This window comes from Mustela nivalis (genome assembly GCF_964662115.1).
Source record: "Mustela nivalis genome assembly, chromosome: 14".
NCBI lineage: Eukaryota > Metazoa > Chordata > Mammalia > Carnivora > Mustelidae > Mustela > Mustela nivalis.
Window position 1 is genome coordinate 69,800,527 of NC_139033.1, and position 21,073 is coordinate 69,821,599.

The following is a 21,073-nucleotide window of genomic DNA, read 5'->3' on the forward strand; positions in this document are numbered from 1 at the left end:
GTGAAAGTTATATAAACCTTTATTCTATGCCAAGCATTAGAAGTCAGACTGACCGGCCAGGGCCGCCTCCGAAGAGAGCGACGCCCCTTGGTCTTACAGGCTAGTTTTTATAGGGCACAATCACAGACATCTGCATATGTGGTTTGGGCTGATTGGATGTCTCCTACCTGTGTGTTTTAGTAACGGTTACCTGGAACCGATACTAGTAACTGTTGAGGCATTTATTAAACAACAAAATGGCCTTGTTTTAAGTGTTTTTTTTAGCAACAGTTACCTGGAACCGATATCAATAACTGTTGAGGCATTTATTAAACAACAAAATGTCTACCTAGGCAACATGGAGTCACTATGGCTAAGTAGGCCCAGGCAGGCCCTAGGGGTTTAACATGTTTTAACACGGAATTGACCCCAACATCCTCCCCTTTTCTTTGGAGATTAGTCAATTCTTTGACTTTTTAAAGAATCAATTAGTGCTGGAATTAGGATGGGAACAGCAGGTTTTGTCCGTTTTATTCCTGCAGTAAGATGTTGGAATCCTTCGGTCCTCTATAGGATGACAGGAAATGGTCCCTTCCAATGAGACTTCAAGGTTTTCATTCGATGGCGGCGTATCCAAACCAAGTCTTTGGGTTGGTAAGGATGTGGTTTTACCTCTATTTCCATCTCATTGTAGGCAGTTCAGATCCCTGTGTGGGCTCTTTTTAAGACAGACTGTAGTGCCTGCAGTGACTGGAATACAGACTGATCAGTCATTTTTATTAGGGCAACCTTTTGTAGCCATGAGCAGAGTGGAGGGGGTCTCCTGAACATTATTTTAAATGGGGTAACCTTGTTAAAGTAGGGTGCACATCGCGCCCTAAGGAGGGTGAAGGGAAGGAGATCCATCCGTCCACCGCCAGTTTTCAGAACTAGCTCTGTCAAGGTCTCTTTAAGAGTCTGGCTCATTCTCTCTACCTGTCCAGGACTCTGGGGCCAGTAGGCACAGTGTAGTTTTCAATTAGTGCCCACGGCCTTGGCCAATGCCCATGAGACTGAACTCACAAATGCTGGGCCATTGTCTGACCCGATCGGGAGAGGCAACCCAAACCTAGGAATTACTTTTTTAGTAGTTTTTGGCTACTATTTCTGCCGTTCCATGCTTGGCAGAAAAAAGTTCTTACTCAGTCTGAAGAGGTATCTACAAAAACTAACATTTTATTTCAGAGGTTTTTTACCTCTTTCTCTTTTTTTCTTCCATCCTAGTTTTTCCACTTTTACTGCCTGACATTGATCACATCTATTAACTATATCCTGAGCCATATGCCCTAATTTAGATACCTGAAATTGCTTTCCCATTAGTTTTTTAAGTTTCCGTGTCCCTAAATGAGTACCCTGATGTATTTGGTTTACTAATTTTTTTTTTTTAAGTCTTTGAGGAATAATTAACTTTTTTGTCCTGGTCTTAGCTCAGTCCCCTTTATAGTCTAATTTAGTCCATTTTTGTAAATATTTTAAATCTTCCTCTAAATAATCTGGTTTTTCTGGTAGGGCTGGAGCCAGGAGTGTAACCAGTTTTTGAGTCATTTTCCTGGCTGCTTGCTTTGCTGTTTGATCTGCTAATTGCTTTCCTTTTGAAACCAGATCAGTCCCCTTTTGGTGTCCTGGGCAATGCATAATGGCCACCTCCTTCAGGTCCCAAATAGTCTGGAGGAGAGCCAGTATTTTTTCTTTGTTTTTAATTTTTTTTTCCTGCTGTTAATAGGCCCCTTTCTTTATAAATAGCCCTGTGTATATGGAGAGTAGCAAAGACATACCTGTTGTTCCTAGAGATGTGTGGCAGGGCCGCTTTTTAGAGTTCCTGCTCAGGAGAAATCATCACAACCCCCGCATACCTCTTTTCATCCACCATGTAGCTACCCCCATCTGTGAACAAAGTCATCTCCACATTCAGGAGGGGAGTGTCCCTGAGATCCGGCCTTATTCCTGTGACCTGGGTTAGGACCTTCCCGCAGTAGTGTGGGTGGGGTGGGGGTATCAGTTGGTTACCTGTTTCCTGGACTCAGACAGTGAACGCACTCCTTCTTGGAGATCAAAGCTTAAATAAGTGGCTTGTCCCCGCAAGCATGACTTATAGTCCTCAGTGGCTATTAGCAAGTACTGTGGTCAGTCAGCTTCTCTGGCAGCAACATGGCTGGATTTAGCACCACTGGGGACCAGAAAGTCACTTTTGGTTTGTTGAGGAGGAGGGCCTGATACCCCATCACTTGGGCGTTTGTTCTTGTCCAGGTGAGCTGGCCTTGGAACACTTTCTGTGGGTTGGACCACTCAAAAGCAAAGAGGTGTTGAGAAGACTCTCTTGTATTCTTGAGATCTAAGACAGTATACATGATTCCTCTTGGGGCTCAGGAGGGAGAGTAGGGTATAGGGGTTAGGCACCATCGAGTGGATATCTTTAATTCATTTGTTAACTTCCCGCAAGTCCTGAATGGGTCGGTACTTCCCAGTTTCGGCCTTTTGACGAGAAGCAAAGGTGTGTTCTATGGAGATCTGTTCCTTTGCTTCCCAGGGGAGGGAGAACTGATGCGAACAGCCGTAGGCCAAATTTAAGGTCCTTTCTGTTGTTTATTTATGTCCTTTTGTGCCATTTTCCCCATGTACCCAGACTTTCTCTTCAGATCATTTTTTCATAGGCTCTAGTAATGATAAAATTTGGGTTCCCATGTCCATCAAAAAATCAATTGATTTCCCCTCCACCTGAGTTTTTACCCGAGGTTTGGGGAGGGGCTCTGAACCATGGTCCCTTTAGTCTCTGCTGGCCAGCATTGCCATCTTCTTTTTGGGGCACTCCTTGGCCCAGTGTCCTCTTTCCTTGCAGTAAGTATACTGATCTGAAGCTAATACTTCTCATAAGTTGTTGTTGTTGTTGTTGTTGTTGTTTTCTATACTGAGGCTTTTCTTTCCATTGACCATTTTTTACTTGTCTTTTTCCTTTTCGTTGGACCTCTTTTCCTTTGTTTTTTCCCCGTCTCATATAATGCCAAAACTTTATTTTTCTAGTCTGTTTTTCATCTTCTTGTGTATCTCTGTTGTTAAACACCTTTTCTGCTATTCCCATGAACTCAGTCAGATTCTTTCCTTTAAATCCTTCAATTTTCTGAAGTTTTCTCCTTATATCTGGGGCTGACTGATTGGCAAAGGCAAAGTTTATTGCCCTTTGATTTTTGGGTGCCTCAGGGTCAATCAGGCTCTATATTTTATAGGCTTCTATAATCCTTTCTAGAAAAGCCCCTGGAGACTCATCCTCATCTTGAGTCACCACACTAATTTTAGATAAATTTATGGGTCTCCTTGCAGTCACATGGAGGCCTCCCAGCAGGGTCTGGTGGTAGAAACATAGACTCTCCTTACCTTTATCAGAGTTTGGGTTCCAGTCAGGGGGTTCCCTGGGGCAGTAGTCCTTCATTCGCCAGGGATTGAGGTCCCATGTTACTAATTCTGGTTTAGTTTAAATGTAGTTTTAGTTAGTTTTGGAAATTTTTATCCATTTCAGTTTCAGGATTTCAACATATCAAAGAACTGTATTTGTCCTGGAAGTCTCCCATATGAATTTTCTTTAAGGCAGAATTTATTTTATAAGAGAATTAAAATAATTATAAATGACAAAAATTCAGAATAGGTATGATTTTACAGTTTATGCATATTATTTAGCATTTACCCATATGTAAACCAAGGTTTATCATTGTACTTTTTGAGTAATTAGCATACCAGGGAAAAGCCTTATGAGTCAAAGAGATCTCATTTACAATTAAAATCTTGTTGACAATTGCTGAAATTTAAGTTTTAAAGCACATGCTTAAATAGGATTACGGATAAAACAAAATATAGAAACTGGTTTCTCTAGGCAAGCAAAGAAAAAACCATTTATATTCTCTCCTTAACAGTAGATCAATTAATCTAAGAAAACTTTGGTTTTTTTTTGAACAGAGAGAGAGCAGATTTTTTTTATACCAGTGTTTTTTTAGTTTACATAATAGTCAACCTTTACTTGAGTGGATCACCAATATAGATTTGCCATGACACAGGGCTTTAGTCTTTTTTTTTTCCTTGTGAATACATCCAACAAAGCTGATCTAATATGGTTAAATTTCCAACATATTTTATTGTTCTCTTTTAAACCTATAAACCAAGGCAAATAAAGGTCACTTTCCCCAAGCATTTTATGACTTACTAAAGACCCTCAAGTTTAGTTTTTATTATTTTCTTTCAAGTTCTGGTGCAACCAGATATTTTTATTTTAAGACAAAACTATTTATTCTCTTAGGCCCTCTTTTTTGTGTGTGTACAATTTTTTAAAACTTACTATCAGTTATCAGTCAACTGCCTTTCCTCTGGTTGTTTTTAGACAACATTAAAACTTTTAATAAAAATCTTAATGGCGTTTTTCTCTTGGTAGTCTAGAATACATGGAGTCATTTCATATAATTTATTATTCTGATGTGTTACATTTTAAAATTCATTTTAATTTTAGTCTGTCCTGACCATACCTAAAATTTTTTTTTGAAGATTTTTCTTCATAAACCTTTTACAACTTTTTTGCGTCTAGGTTTTGTCCCAAGACATTTTTTTTTCAAATAATTATCTCTTATTATCTCCTGCTTCAATAATTATCTCAATAATTATGCTAAGATAATTATATCTTCAAATAATTATCTCTCATTATCTCTATATTATCTCCTGCTTCTCTCAGGCCTCTTCTGTTGCCAAGTTTTCACATCAGCATCTCCTAGCCAGTTCCTCGTGTTAAGTGGCCACCTCCTAACAGAGACATTCTGTTCAAGGTTGCGGGACAAGGACCATAGATCAACTGCCAGGACAGTTTCCCTCTAGCCCAGGGGTCAGCCTCACACCAGTCAGTCTTAGGCTGCAGTGAAATTTGGAGTGTTTTTTGTTGCTTTTCTCCTTCTCCATCTGTGTAGTATATTTTTAAACAGAATTTTATTTTTAAAATAAAATCTCTTTATAAGACAATACCTGCATTACACTTCTGCAATATACATTATTTTATTGTATAGTTCTAGTTACCTGTATTTTATGTAATGAAACCGACAGGGCGGCTGCTGCAGAATGCTGCATGTCGTGGGGGGGGGGGGCGTCCATCTGTGCCCTGGGATTCTTCCTTGTAACCCCAACGGTGGCCTTTTGGTATGTGCCTTCACTCTAGCTGTTTGCCTTAATCTCTACAGTCTTGGTCTCCAGGGTGGTGAATAAAATGCAACACTTGGCATTTTTTTATGTTAAAAAAAACACAAAACAGTATTTTATTTATAATAAAATCTGAATATTTGTAAAAATAAAATAAAATAAAATAAATTTACCTTTTACCTAAAAAAATAAAATTACCTTTTATTTTTAACAAAATGTTAACAAAATGTTTTTATTCCCCTTTTTTAAATGCATCTCCTATTTTTTTTATATAGGGTTGTTTTTCTTACTTTTATCAGTCTTACTTACAGTTAGTAGAATTTTTTATTCTTAGAAACACTCTAGTCTCTAGTAATGGCTAAGTATTAACAAATTTTGAATAGTTACAACAGAATTCTGTAGATGGCAAACTTATGAATCAGTTAAGCACAAAACTTGTTTACCAAAAGATTTAAATATTTTTAGTTGATTTGCAGTAAGAAGTTAAAAGCACAAACCTGGTTCCAGTAATTAATGCTTTAGTATTTTATCCCATTGGTTAAGACCTAGATGTCCAACAAATTTAATTCCATTTGTCATCCAAGTAAACCTTTAGTGTTTCAGGTTGCCAAAGACTTTGAAAGCTATTTTAACAATTACCAATTAAAGCTCTGAGACAGACAATTAATCATTAGTTTAGTTATTTCTTTGCTAACAGATTTTAACAAATAACATGAGCTTATTTGACCTTCATAAACTTTGATTGAAGTTTCACATTTACTGCTATAACTTTAAAGACATGTCTATTTTAATTAAACCAATAAACTTAATTTAGTTTAAATTCTGATTTACATTTCACCTGGACCCACTCCATTTTTAATGTTTACCTGAGACACGGTGGGGGAAGATCTGGTGTGGGGGGTGTTAGGTCCAGGGGGTGCTCTTTTTGTTTCTTGACAGTGAAGAGAGAAGGAGCTGTGGTGCAGGAAGCACCAAGGATGGTCTAGAAGCCAGTTATGCAGGCTGTACCCAAGCTGGTGCAGAAACAGAAGGAGGAGACAGAACAAACAAAGTGCTGCCAGAAGGCCCCGCCAGCAAGGGAGAAGGGCTAGGCAGTCGAGGTCGGGCCAGAGAAAGTAAGGAATTTCCCCTAAACAAAGGGAGTTTTGGCAGCTGCTTGGGAATATTCCTTAAAGTCTCTCTCTTGAGTTAGACCAACCACAGTTGGCTCCAGTTACAGCCATTAACATAAGAAATGAGCAAGGGAGAATTCCCATATCTATTAAGAGGAGCAGAGAGATGAAAGTCAGAGTCCCCTTACTCTCTGCTGGTCCCATTTTTTCAAACACAACAAACAACACAACAGACAACAAAAAGACAAGACACAGACAACCACAGACCCAGCGGCCCTTACCCAGAACCTGCTGCTGGTGGGGATTTTCTCAGTCCCCTACAAACATTTGCCAGTGGGGATTTTCTCGGTCCCCTAGAAATGAGTAACAAAACAGACAACAAAAAGACAATACAAATACACACAGGCCCAGCAGCCTTCACCCACTGGTGGGTGTTTTCCTGGCCTCCTAAAGACGAGGGTTACCCAGCCCCCTACAGACCCAGATGACCGCCTGGGGGGGCTCAAACCCCTAGACAATCTACCAGAAGAGGGATGGGGCGTCCCCACATCTACTCCAGCCCTGGGGAGCATGGCTGCATCCAGCTTCTCCCCAGTGGGCCATACCCTGGAGCTCCACAACCAGACAGACCAGATCTCACAGAATATGGAGATCTTACCTCTGGAGGCTTTTCCCAGAAATTCTGATGCTGGCTCAGTTCTCGTTGTTTGATCCTGGATGAGCCTGCATATGTTGGGTCCGTTATCAACGGAATGAGACTGAGACAAAGTTACACAAAGCCTTATTCTATGCCAAGCATTAGAAGTTAGACTGACCGGCCAGGGAAATGAAGTTGAAACAAAATGAAAGTTATGTAAAGCTTTATTCTATGCCAAGTATTAGAAGTCAGACTGACCGGCCCGCGCCGCCTCCGAAGAGAGCGATGCCCCTTGGTCTTACAGGCTAGTTTTTATAGGGCACAATCACAGACATCTGCATAAGTGGCTTTGGCTGATTGGATGTCTCCTACCTGTGTTTTAGTAACGGTTAGTAACAGTTGAGTAACGGTTACCTGGAACCGATACTAGTAACTGTTGAGGCATTTATTAAACAACAAAATGGCCTTGTTTTAGGTATGTGTTTTAGCAACAGTTACCTGGAACTGATATCAATAACTGTTGAGGCATTTGTTAAACAACAAAATGTCTACCTAGGCAACATGGAGTCACTATGGCTAAGTAGGCCCAGGCAGGCCCTTGGGGTCTCACATGTTTTAACGTGGAATTGACCCCAACAACTTCTCGTGAATTTAAAAAGAAAGATGATTCTCAGACAGGATTAAAATATTAAATACAGGTAGATGACTTACAAAAAATTTGAGGGGCGCCTGGGTGGTTCAGTTGGTTGAGTGGCTGCCTTTGGCTCAGCTCATGATCCCAGAGTCCTGGGATCGAGTTCTGCATCGGGCTCCCAACTCCATAGGGAATCTGCTTCTCTCTCTGACCCTCCCCATTCTCATGCTCTCTCTCTCATTCTATCTCTCAAATAAATAAATAAAATCTTAAAAAAAAAAGAAAATTTGAATGAAAATAACCAAGATCTATTCTATGAAAATACTAATTAAAAAACCTATTTATTAACATTAATAACAGTCAACAAACATTACTAAAGGTAAAAATGGTCAGTATAATACAGTAAAGCATCAACATAATAAGATTACTTAGCATATATTAATTCTAAATATTTATGTACCTAATAGGTAACCTCAACATGGATAAGGTAGAAATCAACTGAACATCAGACATAAACAGACAAACCTACCATCATAACATGATATTTTAATGTCCCCCATTGGTAACTGATAAAGTAAACAGACAACTTATGATGAAAAATAGAGAAAATTTAAAAATTTGCTACAACTAAAAAGATACATGTAGAGCACTGCCTGCTACAATTTCAGAGAACAAATTTCACTAAAGTACAGACAATATTTGTAAATATTTACCACATACAGTGCTATAAGGAGGTCTCAATCCATTTTTTAAACTGTTTCCTTTTTTTTTCTTTTTTTTTAACTGTTTATTTTCTTTTAACTGTTCCATTTTTTTTTCTCCCCCAGAGAGAGAGAGTGTACACTCACATGAATGGAGAGAAAAAAAAAACAAACAAACAAACCTTTAGCAGGCTCCATGCACAGTGTAGAGTCCAGTGTAGGGCTTGATCTCACAACTTTGAGATATGACCTGATCGAAAACCAAAAGTCAGATGCTTAACCAACTGAACCATTCAGGTAACCCTTAATCCATTAAAAAAAAAATGCATTTAAACATACATGTTATTTTTTAAATTTAATTAAGCTAGATATTAATATAAAAGTACAACTATATAACTAGAAAATCTACAGATGGTCATAAATTGTGAAACTTATTTCTAAATAACACATGCGTCAAAAGAGAAGTTATAATGGGAGAGAGAGAGAGAGTATGCCTGTGCAAGAGTGGGGGGCAAGGGGCAGAGGGAGAAGCAGATTCCCCACTGAGCAGGGAGTCCAATGCAGGATGCAATCCCAGGACCCTGGGATCATGACCTGAGCCAGTCAGATGCTTAGCCAACTGAGCCACCCAGGTGCCTGAGAAACAGTAATGGAAATTAGAAAATATTTGTATGAATATTAAGAAAATCCTTCATATGAAAATATGAAAGATGAAAAAAAAGCAGTTCTGGGAGAAAAAAGGTATAGACTTAAACACATATAACAGAAAACTTAGAGCCTTAAAATTTATTAACTAGGCAACAATTTCAAAATAATATTTGAACAGCAAAATGAATAAAAAAGAGGTAATAGGTAGGAAACAATAAGAAAGGACAAAAGGTTTTGAAATGGTAAACAATAAACAACATAAATATCAAGAAGACTGTTGTTTTAAAACTTGTATGTATTGGATATCTTCTGGCAAGTTTGATCAATGAAAGTATATAAAGCAGTAACAACCAGTATTAGGGATGAAAATTAGATGTAATTACAGACCATGCACACAGTAAAAAGAATGTAAGAAAATTTTATAAAAAACTTTATAATAAGTTTGAAATTTCAGATAACATAAAATCCAAGAAACAGAATGCTAGAAATCTCCAGTAGCCATTGTATAAATTGACCCAGTGACCAAAATCTTCCCACAAAAGAAAGCTCAATCCTGGTGGTTTTATGGGGTACTTAAACCAATTCAAGCAAGAAATGGTTCTAATATTATGTAAACTCTTCCAGGGAATTAAAAAAAAAGGAATCCTAAAGCAGTTTTATGGAATAAGCATTAAGATAAATTCAAATCCAACATAAAAGGAAAATCACTGCCTCATCTCCATGTAAATAGATGCAAAAACCTCAAACAAAATATTTTCAAACCAAATCCAGGCTAAAGAATACAAAAATAATACACTGTAACTGAGTTGGGCATGTCCTGGAAGGCTAGGTTGCCTTAATAACAGAAAAATGAAATAATGCAAGTCATCACATTAGGAAACTGAAAAGAGAAATATCATACTATCATCATAATAGATGCAGAAAAGAGTAAAGTTTTGTATCCAATTATGATAAAATCCCTTAGCAAACAGAGGATAGGAAAAGAATCCTTAAGCTGATAAAACTTTTCTTTAAAAAAAATAGAATAAATTTTAGACTTAAGAGTGCAGCGCTGAAAATCTTTTCTTCGAGATTGGAAACCAGACAAGGACAGATGCAGTATATTACCATTTCCATTAACCATATTTCTAGAATTGCTGATGTTATAATAAGATAAAAAGAATATATCAAAACTGCAAAGAAGAGAAGGAAAACAAAACATAAACAGTCATAATGTCATTGTTTGCAGATGACAACAGAAGAGTTTTAAACAATCTACACTTACGAGAAATAATACAGCATTTATCAAGGTTAATGGCTAAAAATATCAGTGTACTAAAATCATTGTATTTTTATAGACTGACAAATATTTAAAGTAAATGAATTTGTTTAAGGAATAGCATTTAATAGACATCTCACAGGAAGAAAAATGGCCCTTCATCAGATGAAAAGATGTTCAATTTTGCTCATAAGTGAAAATATAAAAAACAACTGTGAAATATCAGACTGGGAAATATTTCAGTGCCATAGTACATTGGCAACATGTGAAAAACAAGCATTCTCATATTTTCCCATGCCAGTGAGAGTATGAATCATTCCACTGGTGATTAAGAACAATTTGGTAATATCCATAAAAATTAGAAAGTTAGGATCTTGGAGCCAGCACTTTTATTTTGAGGAACTAATTCCATAGGTATGGCCATGCCTACAAAATGAAATTTATCTGTGGTTAGTCATCATATCCATAAAAGCAACCTGGTTAAGTGAATTTTAGTAGACAATGGTGGCTCCTGCTTAGGTCTTCATCACCAGCCATTTCCTCCTAAACCAACACAAATTGGCAAGAAAGAAAACTAAACTATGCACAATTTATGTCTTCAGCATAACTTGATGATAGAGAAGGTACAAATTCCAAATAGCTCTAAGGAAAATATAAGTAAAATGAGGAAAGTGAAAACACTCTGACACATAATCTCAGGGTCCTACCCCTCCCTCAACCCATGGCATCACTTTGCAGAGAGAAAAATTAGACCAAGAAAAATAGTAGGTGAAAGAGAAGAAGGGAGCTAGGAATAGGGCCCAAGACTGATTTCAAATTACTATTAGCAACAATAAATCCATCCTAAGTCTGATAACATTAAAAAGATATCCTGGGGGGGGGGGGCGCCTGGGTGGCTCAGTGGGTTTAAGCCTCTGCCTTCGGCTCAGGTCATGATCCCAGGGTCCTGGGACCGAGCCCTGCATCGGGCTCTCTGCTCAGCCGGGAACCTGCTTTCCCCCTCTCTCTGCCTGCCTCTCTGCCTACTTGTGATCTCTCCCTCTCTGTCAAATAAATAAACAAAATCTTAAAAAAAAAAAAAAAAAAAAGATAACCTGGTGAACCAGAGCAAAGATTACAAGAAGGAGATATACCATACATGTGATTTTAAGTGGTGGTATTTAAACTGCAAAGCTTCTGGGAGAAGAAAAAAAAAAAGAAATGGAGAGTGGTGAAGGGAGATTTAGGGTCCTGAAAACCAAAGAATACCAAATAATTTGAAGGACATGTTACCTCTTCATCAACAAAAAACAAAAGATAAATTTTCTAGTGTATTAGGTCTACAGAAGATAATCATTAAACTAGAAACCATGTAATGTGTCCCAATTCTACAACAATGAATATGAAAACAAACTAGCAGATCCATAAGGAGCTATTAGAAAAAAAAAAAAAAACAGAAAAGAGGGGCACCTGGGTGGCTCAGTGGGTTAAAGCCTCTGCCTTCACCTCAGGTCATGATCTCAGGGTCCTGGAATCGAGCCCCGCATGGGGCTCTCTGCTCAGTTGGGAGCCTGCTTCCTCCTCTCTCTGCCTGTCTCTCTGCCTACTTGTGATCTCTGTCTGTCAAATAAATAAAATCTTTAAAAAAAATCTTTAAAAAAGAAAAAAACAGAAAAGGAAAATTCATATCAAGTGAGAAAAACTCCCCCTGAAAAGTAAGCATGAATCAGGAGGCAGAGGGAGAGGGGAAGGTAAGACAATACTTCACACTGGATTTTAAATATAACTAAACATGAATTTGAGTATACTAAAGCCACTTTGAATCAGAAATTCCAAAACTAAGAAGAGAAATGGAGTTTATTTTTTAATTTTTTAAAAGACTTATTTATTTATTTGAGAGAGAGAGAGAGAGCAGAGAGAGGGGAGATGGAGAAGGAGAGAATCCTCAGGCAGGCTCCCCACTGATTGGGGAGCCCCGCGCAGAATTCAATCCCAGGACCCTGAGATCAAGAGTCAGTCACTTAACTGACTGAGTCACCCAGGCATCCTGAGAAATGGATTTTAAAGCACAGGGGAGAAAAAGAAAAGTGTGATGAAACCCAAGAAAATAGAAGAAAATAAATTTATTTCAGAAATAAGCAAAAACTTAAAAGTTGGCAAGAGAAAATTTCATAGTGCCAGTCAAAAAGCAGGAACATGAGCAGAGCTATTTGATGTCATTTCTATACACCAAAATATATAAATAATACTTTTGATTTAATCAATAAACCTTAAGCCAATTAAGAAAATTTTAAAGAAACTTATTGATAGTTAATATTAAGATAAAGGAAGACTGTTTCCACATATATATTTTTTTAATTTAGTAGTGTAGATCTGTGGGGCATTCTTTAATTCTAAGTTGGAGCTCTTAATTGTAGCATAGTTTACACTTTGTAGTTTAATGCAATGTAAGGCAGTTAAGTCAGAGCATAAAACAGTCTCACACTTTACTTCAAATGACTCATATAAAACCATTAAGAATGAGTAATTCTTATGTGTCATTTTACCTTTTTATATTTAATTTATATTGACTATAATTTTGAGGATTTTAGGACTTGAAGAATCACTGCAGTTACTAATAAAAAATACAATGGAGGAATCAGGCATTTTTCAGTGGGTCAAAGGTGTTTAAAAGTTTTTAAGGGATACTTAAACAAAGTGATTCACATCTATAATAGCAATATTAAGTAGGTAATATTGTCTCTGAGTACCTTCATTTTGAGAATTAAACGAAAGAGACAAAAATATTTACACTCAAGGTGTTTTTATGTGATTCACTGACTCATGGGAATGCCTTTACACAAAACCTAGGAGAACAGTTGTTTTTTTTTTTTTATTATTTTTTTTATTATTTTTTATTTTATTATTATTTATTTTATTATTTTTATTTTTTTTTATTTCTGAAAAGAAATAAAAAATTGTTTTTGCACCACACCCAGTGCTCCATGCAATCCGTGCCCTCCCTAATACCCACCACTTGGTTCCCCCAACCCCCCACCTGCCCCCCCCCCCCCGCCCCTTCAAAACCCTCAGATTGTTTTTCAGAGTCCATATTCTCTCATGGTTCACCTCCCCTTCCAATTTCCCTCAACTCCCTTTAGGAGAACAGTTTTTACTGAAGACAGCTATGTCTGGGTTTGAAACAAAAGAGCATATGAATCACAGCAGGTTTGATAGTGAACCCACTATCTTACCCAATAACAAGTTGAGCCAAAATCTGAAAGGATACTTTCAGAAATATTCAATACTGGCCAGCAAGAAGCCCTCTTGTAATCTCCAGATAAAAAACCACATATAGGGATGCTGATAATAGATTTTATGATAATGGGGCTTCCCACAAGTGCTGTAATACCTAATGTTTTTCTTTTTTTAAGAAAATATTCTATTTATTTATTTGATATAGAATAAGAGTGAGTGCACAAGCTCTGGGAACAGCACGCAGAGGGAAAAGCGGACTCCCTGCCGAGCAGAGAGTCTGATGTGGGGCTCAATCCCACATCTCAATCTGGAATCAGGAGCTGAAGGCAGAGTCTTAACCAACTGAGTGATTTAGGTGCCCCAAACCTAACGTTTTTTTACGGGCAAAATCAGGTTAAAATAGACATTATGGTTGGCTTCAGAAAGAGGCATAGTGTGGGAGAATGGGGAAGGACATTCCCTCCAAGTTGTGCCTTTGGAAGCATTGAGAGTGTGAGGGCTGATTTTATGACTTCGAGGCTCAGCTGGGCAGACTCTTTTTTTTTTTTTTAAGATTTTATTTATTTATTTGACAGAGAGAGAGATCACAAGTAGGTGGAGAGTCAGGCAGAGAGAGAGAGAGAAGCAGGCTCCCGCTGAGCAAAGAGCCCGATGCGGGGCTCGATCCTAGGACATAACTTTGGTTGATTGTTTTCTGAGATTCACCATCCCCTAAAGATAGCATTATTTCTGATACTCTTAGGCACAGATATCTATACCATTTAGGACCATGAGTGTTTTTATTTATTTCTGGCTTCAGCTACTAGCAAATAAATTAGCTATTCCCTAGTTCTTACATGAACCACATTCCATAGGCTGTTCCTAACTGGATTAGAAAACAAAGCTTATTTTCACAACCTGGAACAAAGTAATTTGATTGAATTAAATTGTGCATGACAAAAATCAATAAAACTCATCAATTCAAATCTCTCAGTTCTAATAAACAGACTGAATCTGGTTAAGGGAAAAAAATGTGAAAGCAATTAAAATCATAGCAATTTTTTAACCTCTCCTCTGCTGATTCAAAGTCTCAAACCCATAAGGTATCCTATGGAGAAAACACAAGATGGTTGGAGTGGTTCTTTCATAGTAATGTTGTCTAGCTGTTTCTAGAACTGTTAAAAGAAAGTTACTATCTTTCACTAGCAGCTATGACAACTGTGTTCAGGGACTAAATTAAATAGAGAAATCCAAAATTGTAACTATACAGGACATTTTTTTAATTGTAATCTCATAATCGGTCCTCAGAGTAATTAATGGCAACCCCTCTTTTTACACCAGCTTGACCATCTAAATGGCCCTTTATTAATCCATTGTTTAAAAAAATCTAACATGGGGGCACCTGGGTGGCTCAGTGGGTTAAGCCTCTGCCTTCAGCTCAGGTCACAATCTCAGGGTCCTGGGATCGAGCCCCGCATCGGGCTCTCTGCTCAGCAGGGGGCCTGCTTCCCTTCCTCTCTCTCTGCCTGCTGCTCTGCCTACTTGTGATCTCTCTCTGTCAAATAAATAAATAAAATCTTAAAAAAAAAATCTAACATGGACAGACATTTTGGGTGTATACATTAAACCATTATCTAAGCTCCACAAGTTACATATATTTCTGGCAGAGTAATAACAAAAAGCCTTCAAATGTCCTTGTTGTTGGAAATAACTATCATTATTCTATACTGTTGGGTTTTCGGAATGACAAAGGTTTTAGTCAGAAGGTTTAATAGGGAATGAGGTCGCTGTGGCAGGTCCATGAGATGCAGCGAGTAAACTGAGGCAAGTGAGGTTGTTACTAATGTTGAAACCAATATCCATTATAGGCCATCTTACTAAATTTGACTCCCTGCCTAAATCTATAAGGAAGTGATATTTTTTTCTTTTCTAAAACTGATCTTTTATCTAAACTGACATTTGCCAACTTTCAACAAGGACTTTACTGGAACAAGAGATCCTGTGCCCACAAATTTTGGAAGGCATATGACAGAGATGGCAAGGCTTCACTGAGAGCCTGGCCCAACACAAGACAACAGGTAGCTGGAAGGAATTTTACGAAGAGTTATCCGCAGCCTAACCTGCATGTGGCAGATGGTGCCCTAGGAACCTATCCCAGTCTATCACCCCCTCCACATCCTAGCTCCTGCCTAATTCTCACTTGTCCTTTCCCACTGCCCATTTCTCCTGGGACATGGGCCATTTATCTACCGAGAGTGTTTGGTTCCCCAGAGAGCCATGTCTTTTTGATTGTGGCTAAAAGAAAGCTAGATCCAGTTGCTTTTCCAAATAGCAATGGGGACATTAAACTCTGAGTCTGAGAGAGGTTTTAGCCTCAGGAGAAGCCTCCTCCAGAGCAGTTAGTGAGGGTATTTTCTTACCATTTCCTCAGTTCCCAACTGTATGATATTTAAGCCTCTAAAGTTACTATGAGGTTGAAGAAAACAAGCATGAACGAATGCCATGTCTTTCAAAGAGAAGTCAGAAAACTAAAATGAAATTTCTTAGCAAGGAATCAAAAAACAACCTGGAAAGGAAAGTCAGAAATAAAAGCCAGAAGCAAAATGTAAAAGTCCGAGTAATTCATTGACCTCCTGTCAGTAAGCCTCCAGATAAAGGGAAGAGAATCCACACATATGGGAGACCTTCTATGGGGCCCACTGGCACTCTCTCTGACTTCATTGAATGTTCCCTACAAGCTATTGATTAATATCCCTCCTATGAGTACAAAATTGCAGCCTTGCACAAAATCATGTAACTGCAGTATATTGGTTCCACTAAAACACATCTTTCTTCTATGTTACACAATAATAATAGGTCTCATTTATCAAATGTTAACTTGGTGCAGTATATCAGCCATTTAATGCATGTAGGACTCATTAATATCTGAGATGATAAACTGTCAATACCTCTCCACCCTTCTCAGCTCCAAAAAGAAACTATCACAGGGACTATACTATAGATTAAAGGACATAATATTCAGTTCCAGCTATGCCTATTATGATCTCTAACAGTGACAACACAGAAAATCAGATAATAAAAATTCCATATAAAAGGTGGAAGAACAAGAAATCTCATGCATTTTTTTTTTTTTTGTAGGAGCATAAGATCCAATAGCATATTTGGAGAGTAACTTAATAAGACTTAGAGAATTGGAGTATTCATATACCTAAAGTAACCGTATAACTTACTCTTTAAACTGAAACTCTTTCAGAGGGAAAAGTAAATATAATACAAAATAATAGTTGTTATGAATGAAATGTTTGTGTCCCTACCAAATAAAGCCTTAATGCATGGTAGGGTTGTATTTGGAGATGGGGCCTTTAAGAAAGTAACTAAAGTTAAATGAGATCATAAGGATGGGGTCCTGATCTGATAGGATTAGTGTCCTTATGAGAAAAGAAACAGAGAGCTCCCTCACTTTCTGTGCATGCACACTGAGGTCATGTGAGCACAGAAGACAGATATCTGCTACCCAAGGCAGGAGTATTCACCAGACACTAATCCTGCCAGCACCTTGATCTTGGACTTCCAGTTTCCAGAATTATGGAAAAATAAATTACTCTTGTCCAAGCCACCCAGTCTATGCTATTTTGTTTATGGTAGCCTGACCAGACTAAGTCAAGAGTGAAAAATAGGAGTGAATATAACTGCCCTACCCATACCCATGTATATATGTAATCATGGCTCTGATATGTATTTCTGGCAAATATCTGCTCTAGTCCATTAAGGAGACATGTGATTGATTATTCTTTGCAGCATTGTTTGAGGTAAGCTACCAGAAAGTCTGAATTAAATTTACATATATAAACATGAATAGATCTGCAAAACAAAATGAGCAAAAAAGAAACATAATAATATCATTTTTATAAATTAAAAAACACACACAGCAAGAAAGTCACTAGGAACACAATTATCTATTTTTCCATTATTCTATTTACACATGCACACACACAAAATGTTATATTACAGGAAGGGATGGGGACAATGGATGAAAACTAATGAAATTATCTCCAAAAGAGTCTGACATTAATGTGATGTGAACAACGACTCCCCCAATTCTATGCACATACAAAAAGGAATATTAGTTTTAAACAAAGTGTTAAATGATATTTGAGACATTAATTCTGATTAAAAGAATAGCTTTGAGTAAAATTTGTCAATTTATGTTGACATACTTAATTTCGTCATTAATGTATTCAGAGTATATTAATCATTAATGTATTCCAGAGTATATAGATCAGTATAGTAATAGTTATTTAATTTTATATTATAATTTTTAGTTTTCAGTGAGATAAATCCCCATTACAGTTCATTTCTGCAAAGATTTTGTGAAACATTTAAGTAGCAAGCAGAAATATTTGTAAAAAGTACTCATTAAGCCACAATAGCAAGGTTTAAAAACATATTTAAAACAGGAGTTAGAGAGGAGAAGGGAGTTGGGGGAAATTGGAAGGGGAGGTGAACCATGAGAGACTATGGACTCTGAAAAACAATCTGAGGGTTTTGAAGGGGTGGGGGGTGGGAGGTTGGGGTACTAGGTGGTGGGTATTATAAAGGGCACGAATTGCATGGAGCACTGGGTGTGGTGAAAAATAATGAATACTGTTATGCTGAAAATAAAAAATAAATTAAAAAAAAAAAAACAGGTTTTGAAATCATCACAATTATGGGTAATAAAGAGTGAATATATAAGCCATAATTACAGGCCATTTGTTTGTTAATTTGAAAAGGTACTCTCTAAATTGGTAAGCTCCCTTATTCATTACCCATGTCTCTAAATGACATCTCCATGATTACCAAAATCAAAGCCTCTATTGTCGACTGATTATAAAAATGCCCCAATTCTTCCACCCTCTCTGTATCCATGGCCTTTGAAATATGATTTTGCAGTTTCTGTCTTGCAAAGGTGCAGTCATTTTCCTAACCCTTGAGACGGGGGGACTTTATGAAGTCTTTAACCAAAGGAAAGCAGCAGAAGTGGCAATATGCTAGTTTCCCACCTAGATTTTATGAGGCATTACTTTCTCTCTTGTCATTCTGCCACTGTAATCTGAATAGCCAGACTAGCTTGCTGACAAATCTAGGGCTACATGGGAACAAACAAGCCGTCCCCGCTGAAGCAATGCTAGGCCAGTCAAACCCCCATTTCCTTAAGATTTAAAGATTATTTTGATGGTACCTGGATAGCTCAGTTGGTTAAGCGGCTGCGTTCAGATCAAGTCATGATGCCAGGGTCCTGGGATTGAGCCCCACATCTGGCAACCTTTCCCTCTGTGGGGCCCCCTCTCCCCTGCTCATGCTCTCTCCATCTCTCTCTCTCTCAAATAAACAAATAAAATATTTTTTTAAAAAGTTCTTTTGAATCTTTTGTGTAAGACAATCTTTTGTGTAGGACACAACACAGTGACACTAGAGTAGCTAGAAGGCAGAATTGTTACTTAATAGCTCCAAACAATGGAAGGCTGTCAGGCAGTGCCAAAGGATCGTAAGTGGAGATAGGGTAAGCAACAGTAGGGAGCCGTGGGGATAGTTTAAGTAAGGCAAGTGGGGTGGGGTTAGCTAGGTGTCACAGGTTCACTGTGGATTGACTAATTTGAATTATTTCCTGGGCTCCAGTTGCTGGAGTGTGATCACCCCTGTAAAGGGAGTGGTGAGATGTGGACTTAATTATCTAATCAAAAAGGGGATGGACAAGCCTCTAGCTAAGGCCTCAAAACTGGAATGAGAGAGCATTGTATTAAAAACCAAAAAACAAACCTATATGACAGCTCCAGCCAATCCAGACTCTGACTATGACAAGACCAAACCAAGACCAGAATAACTGGCCAATCAAGCCCCGACCAAATTGCTGACTCACAGAATCATAATTTAAATTAATGATTTTAAACCATTAACCTTTGGGATGACCTGTTATGGAAGAAAAGCAAAATGATACATCTACCCTCAGAGGATTGAAGTTTGTTACCACCAGGAATATTCAGAAAAACATGTCATAGGTTACAAAACGTCAGGAAGGAAGTCAAAACCTGACTTTGACATAAATAGAGAAAAGGTACAGTCTCTCAGAAGGACTTCTTGGAAGGGGCACCATAGATCTGAATACATAGATGTGGAAACAGTTGTGTAAAAATTGGAATTAAAGAAAAAAAAAAAAAAAAGGAGGAAGCAAGATGGCAGAGGAGTAGCAGACTGAAACAGCATTAGGTCCCAGGAGTTAATCTAGATAGTTATCAAACCATTCTGAACACCTACAAACTCAACAGAAGATCAAAGAGAAGAGCAATTTTAGGAACAGAAAATTGACCACTTCCTGGAAGCTGACGTGTGGAGAAGTGAATCCAAAGTGATGGGAAGAAAGACTGTGTTGGGAGGGGCCAGCTCCCAGCAAGGAGTGGAGCAGCAGAGCACAAAATCAGAACTTTTAGTAGTCTGCTCCACTGAGGTACATCACTCCAGAGGCTAAGCAGGGGTGGAGCCCTTGCAGGGACAGTGTGGTCTCAGGACCTGTGGGGTCACAGAAAGACTGGGGATATCTGAGTGTGGCAGAGTTGCAAGGTATTGAAATGGGGAAGCTGGCTACAGAGATGAAGCTGGAGCCAAGGAGTGGGCTCTCAGCTCAGGGCTACCTTAAGCCATGAGATAAGGCACAGTCAGGCCACTGCTCTTTGAACAAGGATGCCACAAGTGGCAGATCCAGAAAGACCCCCTCCTTCCTCCTCCAGGAGGAGCAGCGTGGGAGTGTACAGCAGGAATCTGCTGGTTTGGAGACTCCATATGGGGCCATGCGCCAGAGATAGAAATGCTCAGTCACAGGCCAGGTGAGCATGGAGTGCAGCTGGTGACCAGGGAGATGGGAGGGATTGACTGCTTTTCTCTGAGGGCACACTGAGCAGTGTGGCCCCAGCTCTCAGCTTCTCCAGGCTGAAAATTGGGAGGCCATCATTTTCATTCCCGTCCTTCAAATCTCTATGGAAAGCTTCAGGGAACAAAACCTCCTGAGAGCCATCCCGAGCATATTACTTAGCCTGGTCCCTGGCAAGGGTGAGCAGTTCCACCTCAGGCAAAGACATTTAAGAATCACTGCAACAGGCCCCTACTCCAGAAGATCAGCAAGAACATCCAGCCAAGACCAAGTTCACCAAGTAACGAGAACTGTGTAACTCCAGAGGTAGGGGAAAGCAACACATAAATTCATGGCATTTTTCCCATGATCCTTCAGTCTTGCACAGTTAAGTTTTTATTTTATTTTATTTTATTTTATTTTATTCTTATTCTCTTTTTCCGAACTTTTCCCCTTTCCTCTCTTAATGTTTTTTAACTAGTTTATCTTAACAATACCTTTAAAAAAAAAAAAAACTTTGTAGATTTTCATTGTTATAGTCAAATTTTATCCCATCATTGTACTTAACCTTATTTTTAGTATACATACAGGCTTTTTTTCTTTAAAATTTTGGGATACAATTTCTTCTAATAGATCAAAGTATATCCTAATCTAGCAAATGGCTTTGTTCTAGTCTCCAGCCTGATCACATTCTATCCTCTTATTTTTTTATTTTTCCAATCAACTGATCAACCTTTTTTAGAATCTTTTTTAAAATTTTCATCTTTACACTCATATCCCATCTCTTCATTGTATTTAACCTTATTTGTTAACTTTTTAACCTT

At 38.1% G+C, this 21,073-nt stretch overlaps 2 long non-coding RNA genes across 4 annotated transcripts in view; both read right to left on the bottom strand.

Moving 5' to 3' along the window:
* Nucleotides 1-21,073, bottom strand: part of LOC309847996 — a 161,336-nt gene that overhangs the window by 32,640 nt on the left and 107,623 nt on the right. For both annotated transcript variants that reach the window (XR_014302777.1, XR_014302778.1), the window contains exon 3: nt 8,448-8,515. This is a non-coding gene — a long non-coding RNA (uncharacterized lncRNA). The remainder of the gene's footprint in view (nt 1-8,447; nt 8,516-21,073) is intronic.
* On the bottom strand, nt 2-7,252 carry LOC309847994. 2 transcript variants are annotated; one of them, XR_014302771.1, is made up of 4 exons: nt 6,952-7,252; nt 5,062-5,256; nt 3,388-3,590; nt 2-729 (listed from the first exon to the last, which is right to left on the bottom strand). It is a non-coding gene; the product is annotated as an uncharacterized lncRNA (long non-coding RNA). The 2 variants fall into 2 exon arrangements; XR_014302772.1 differs by having other exon boundaries at nt 2-3,590.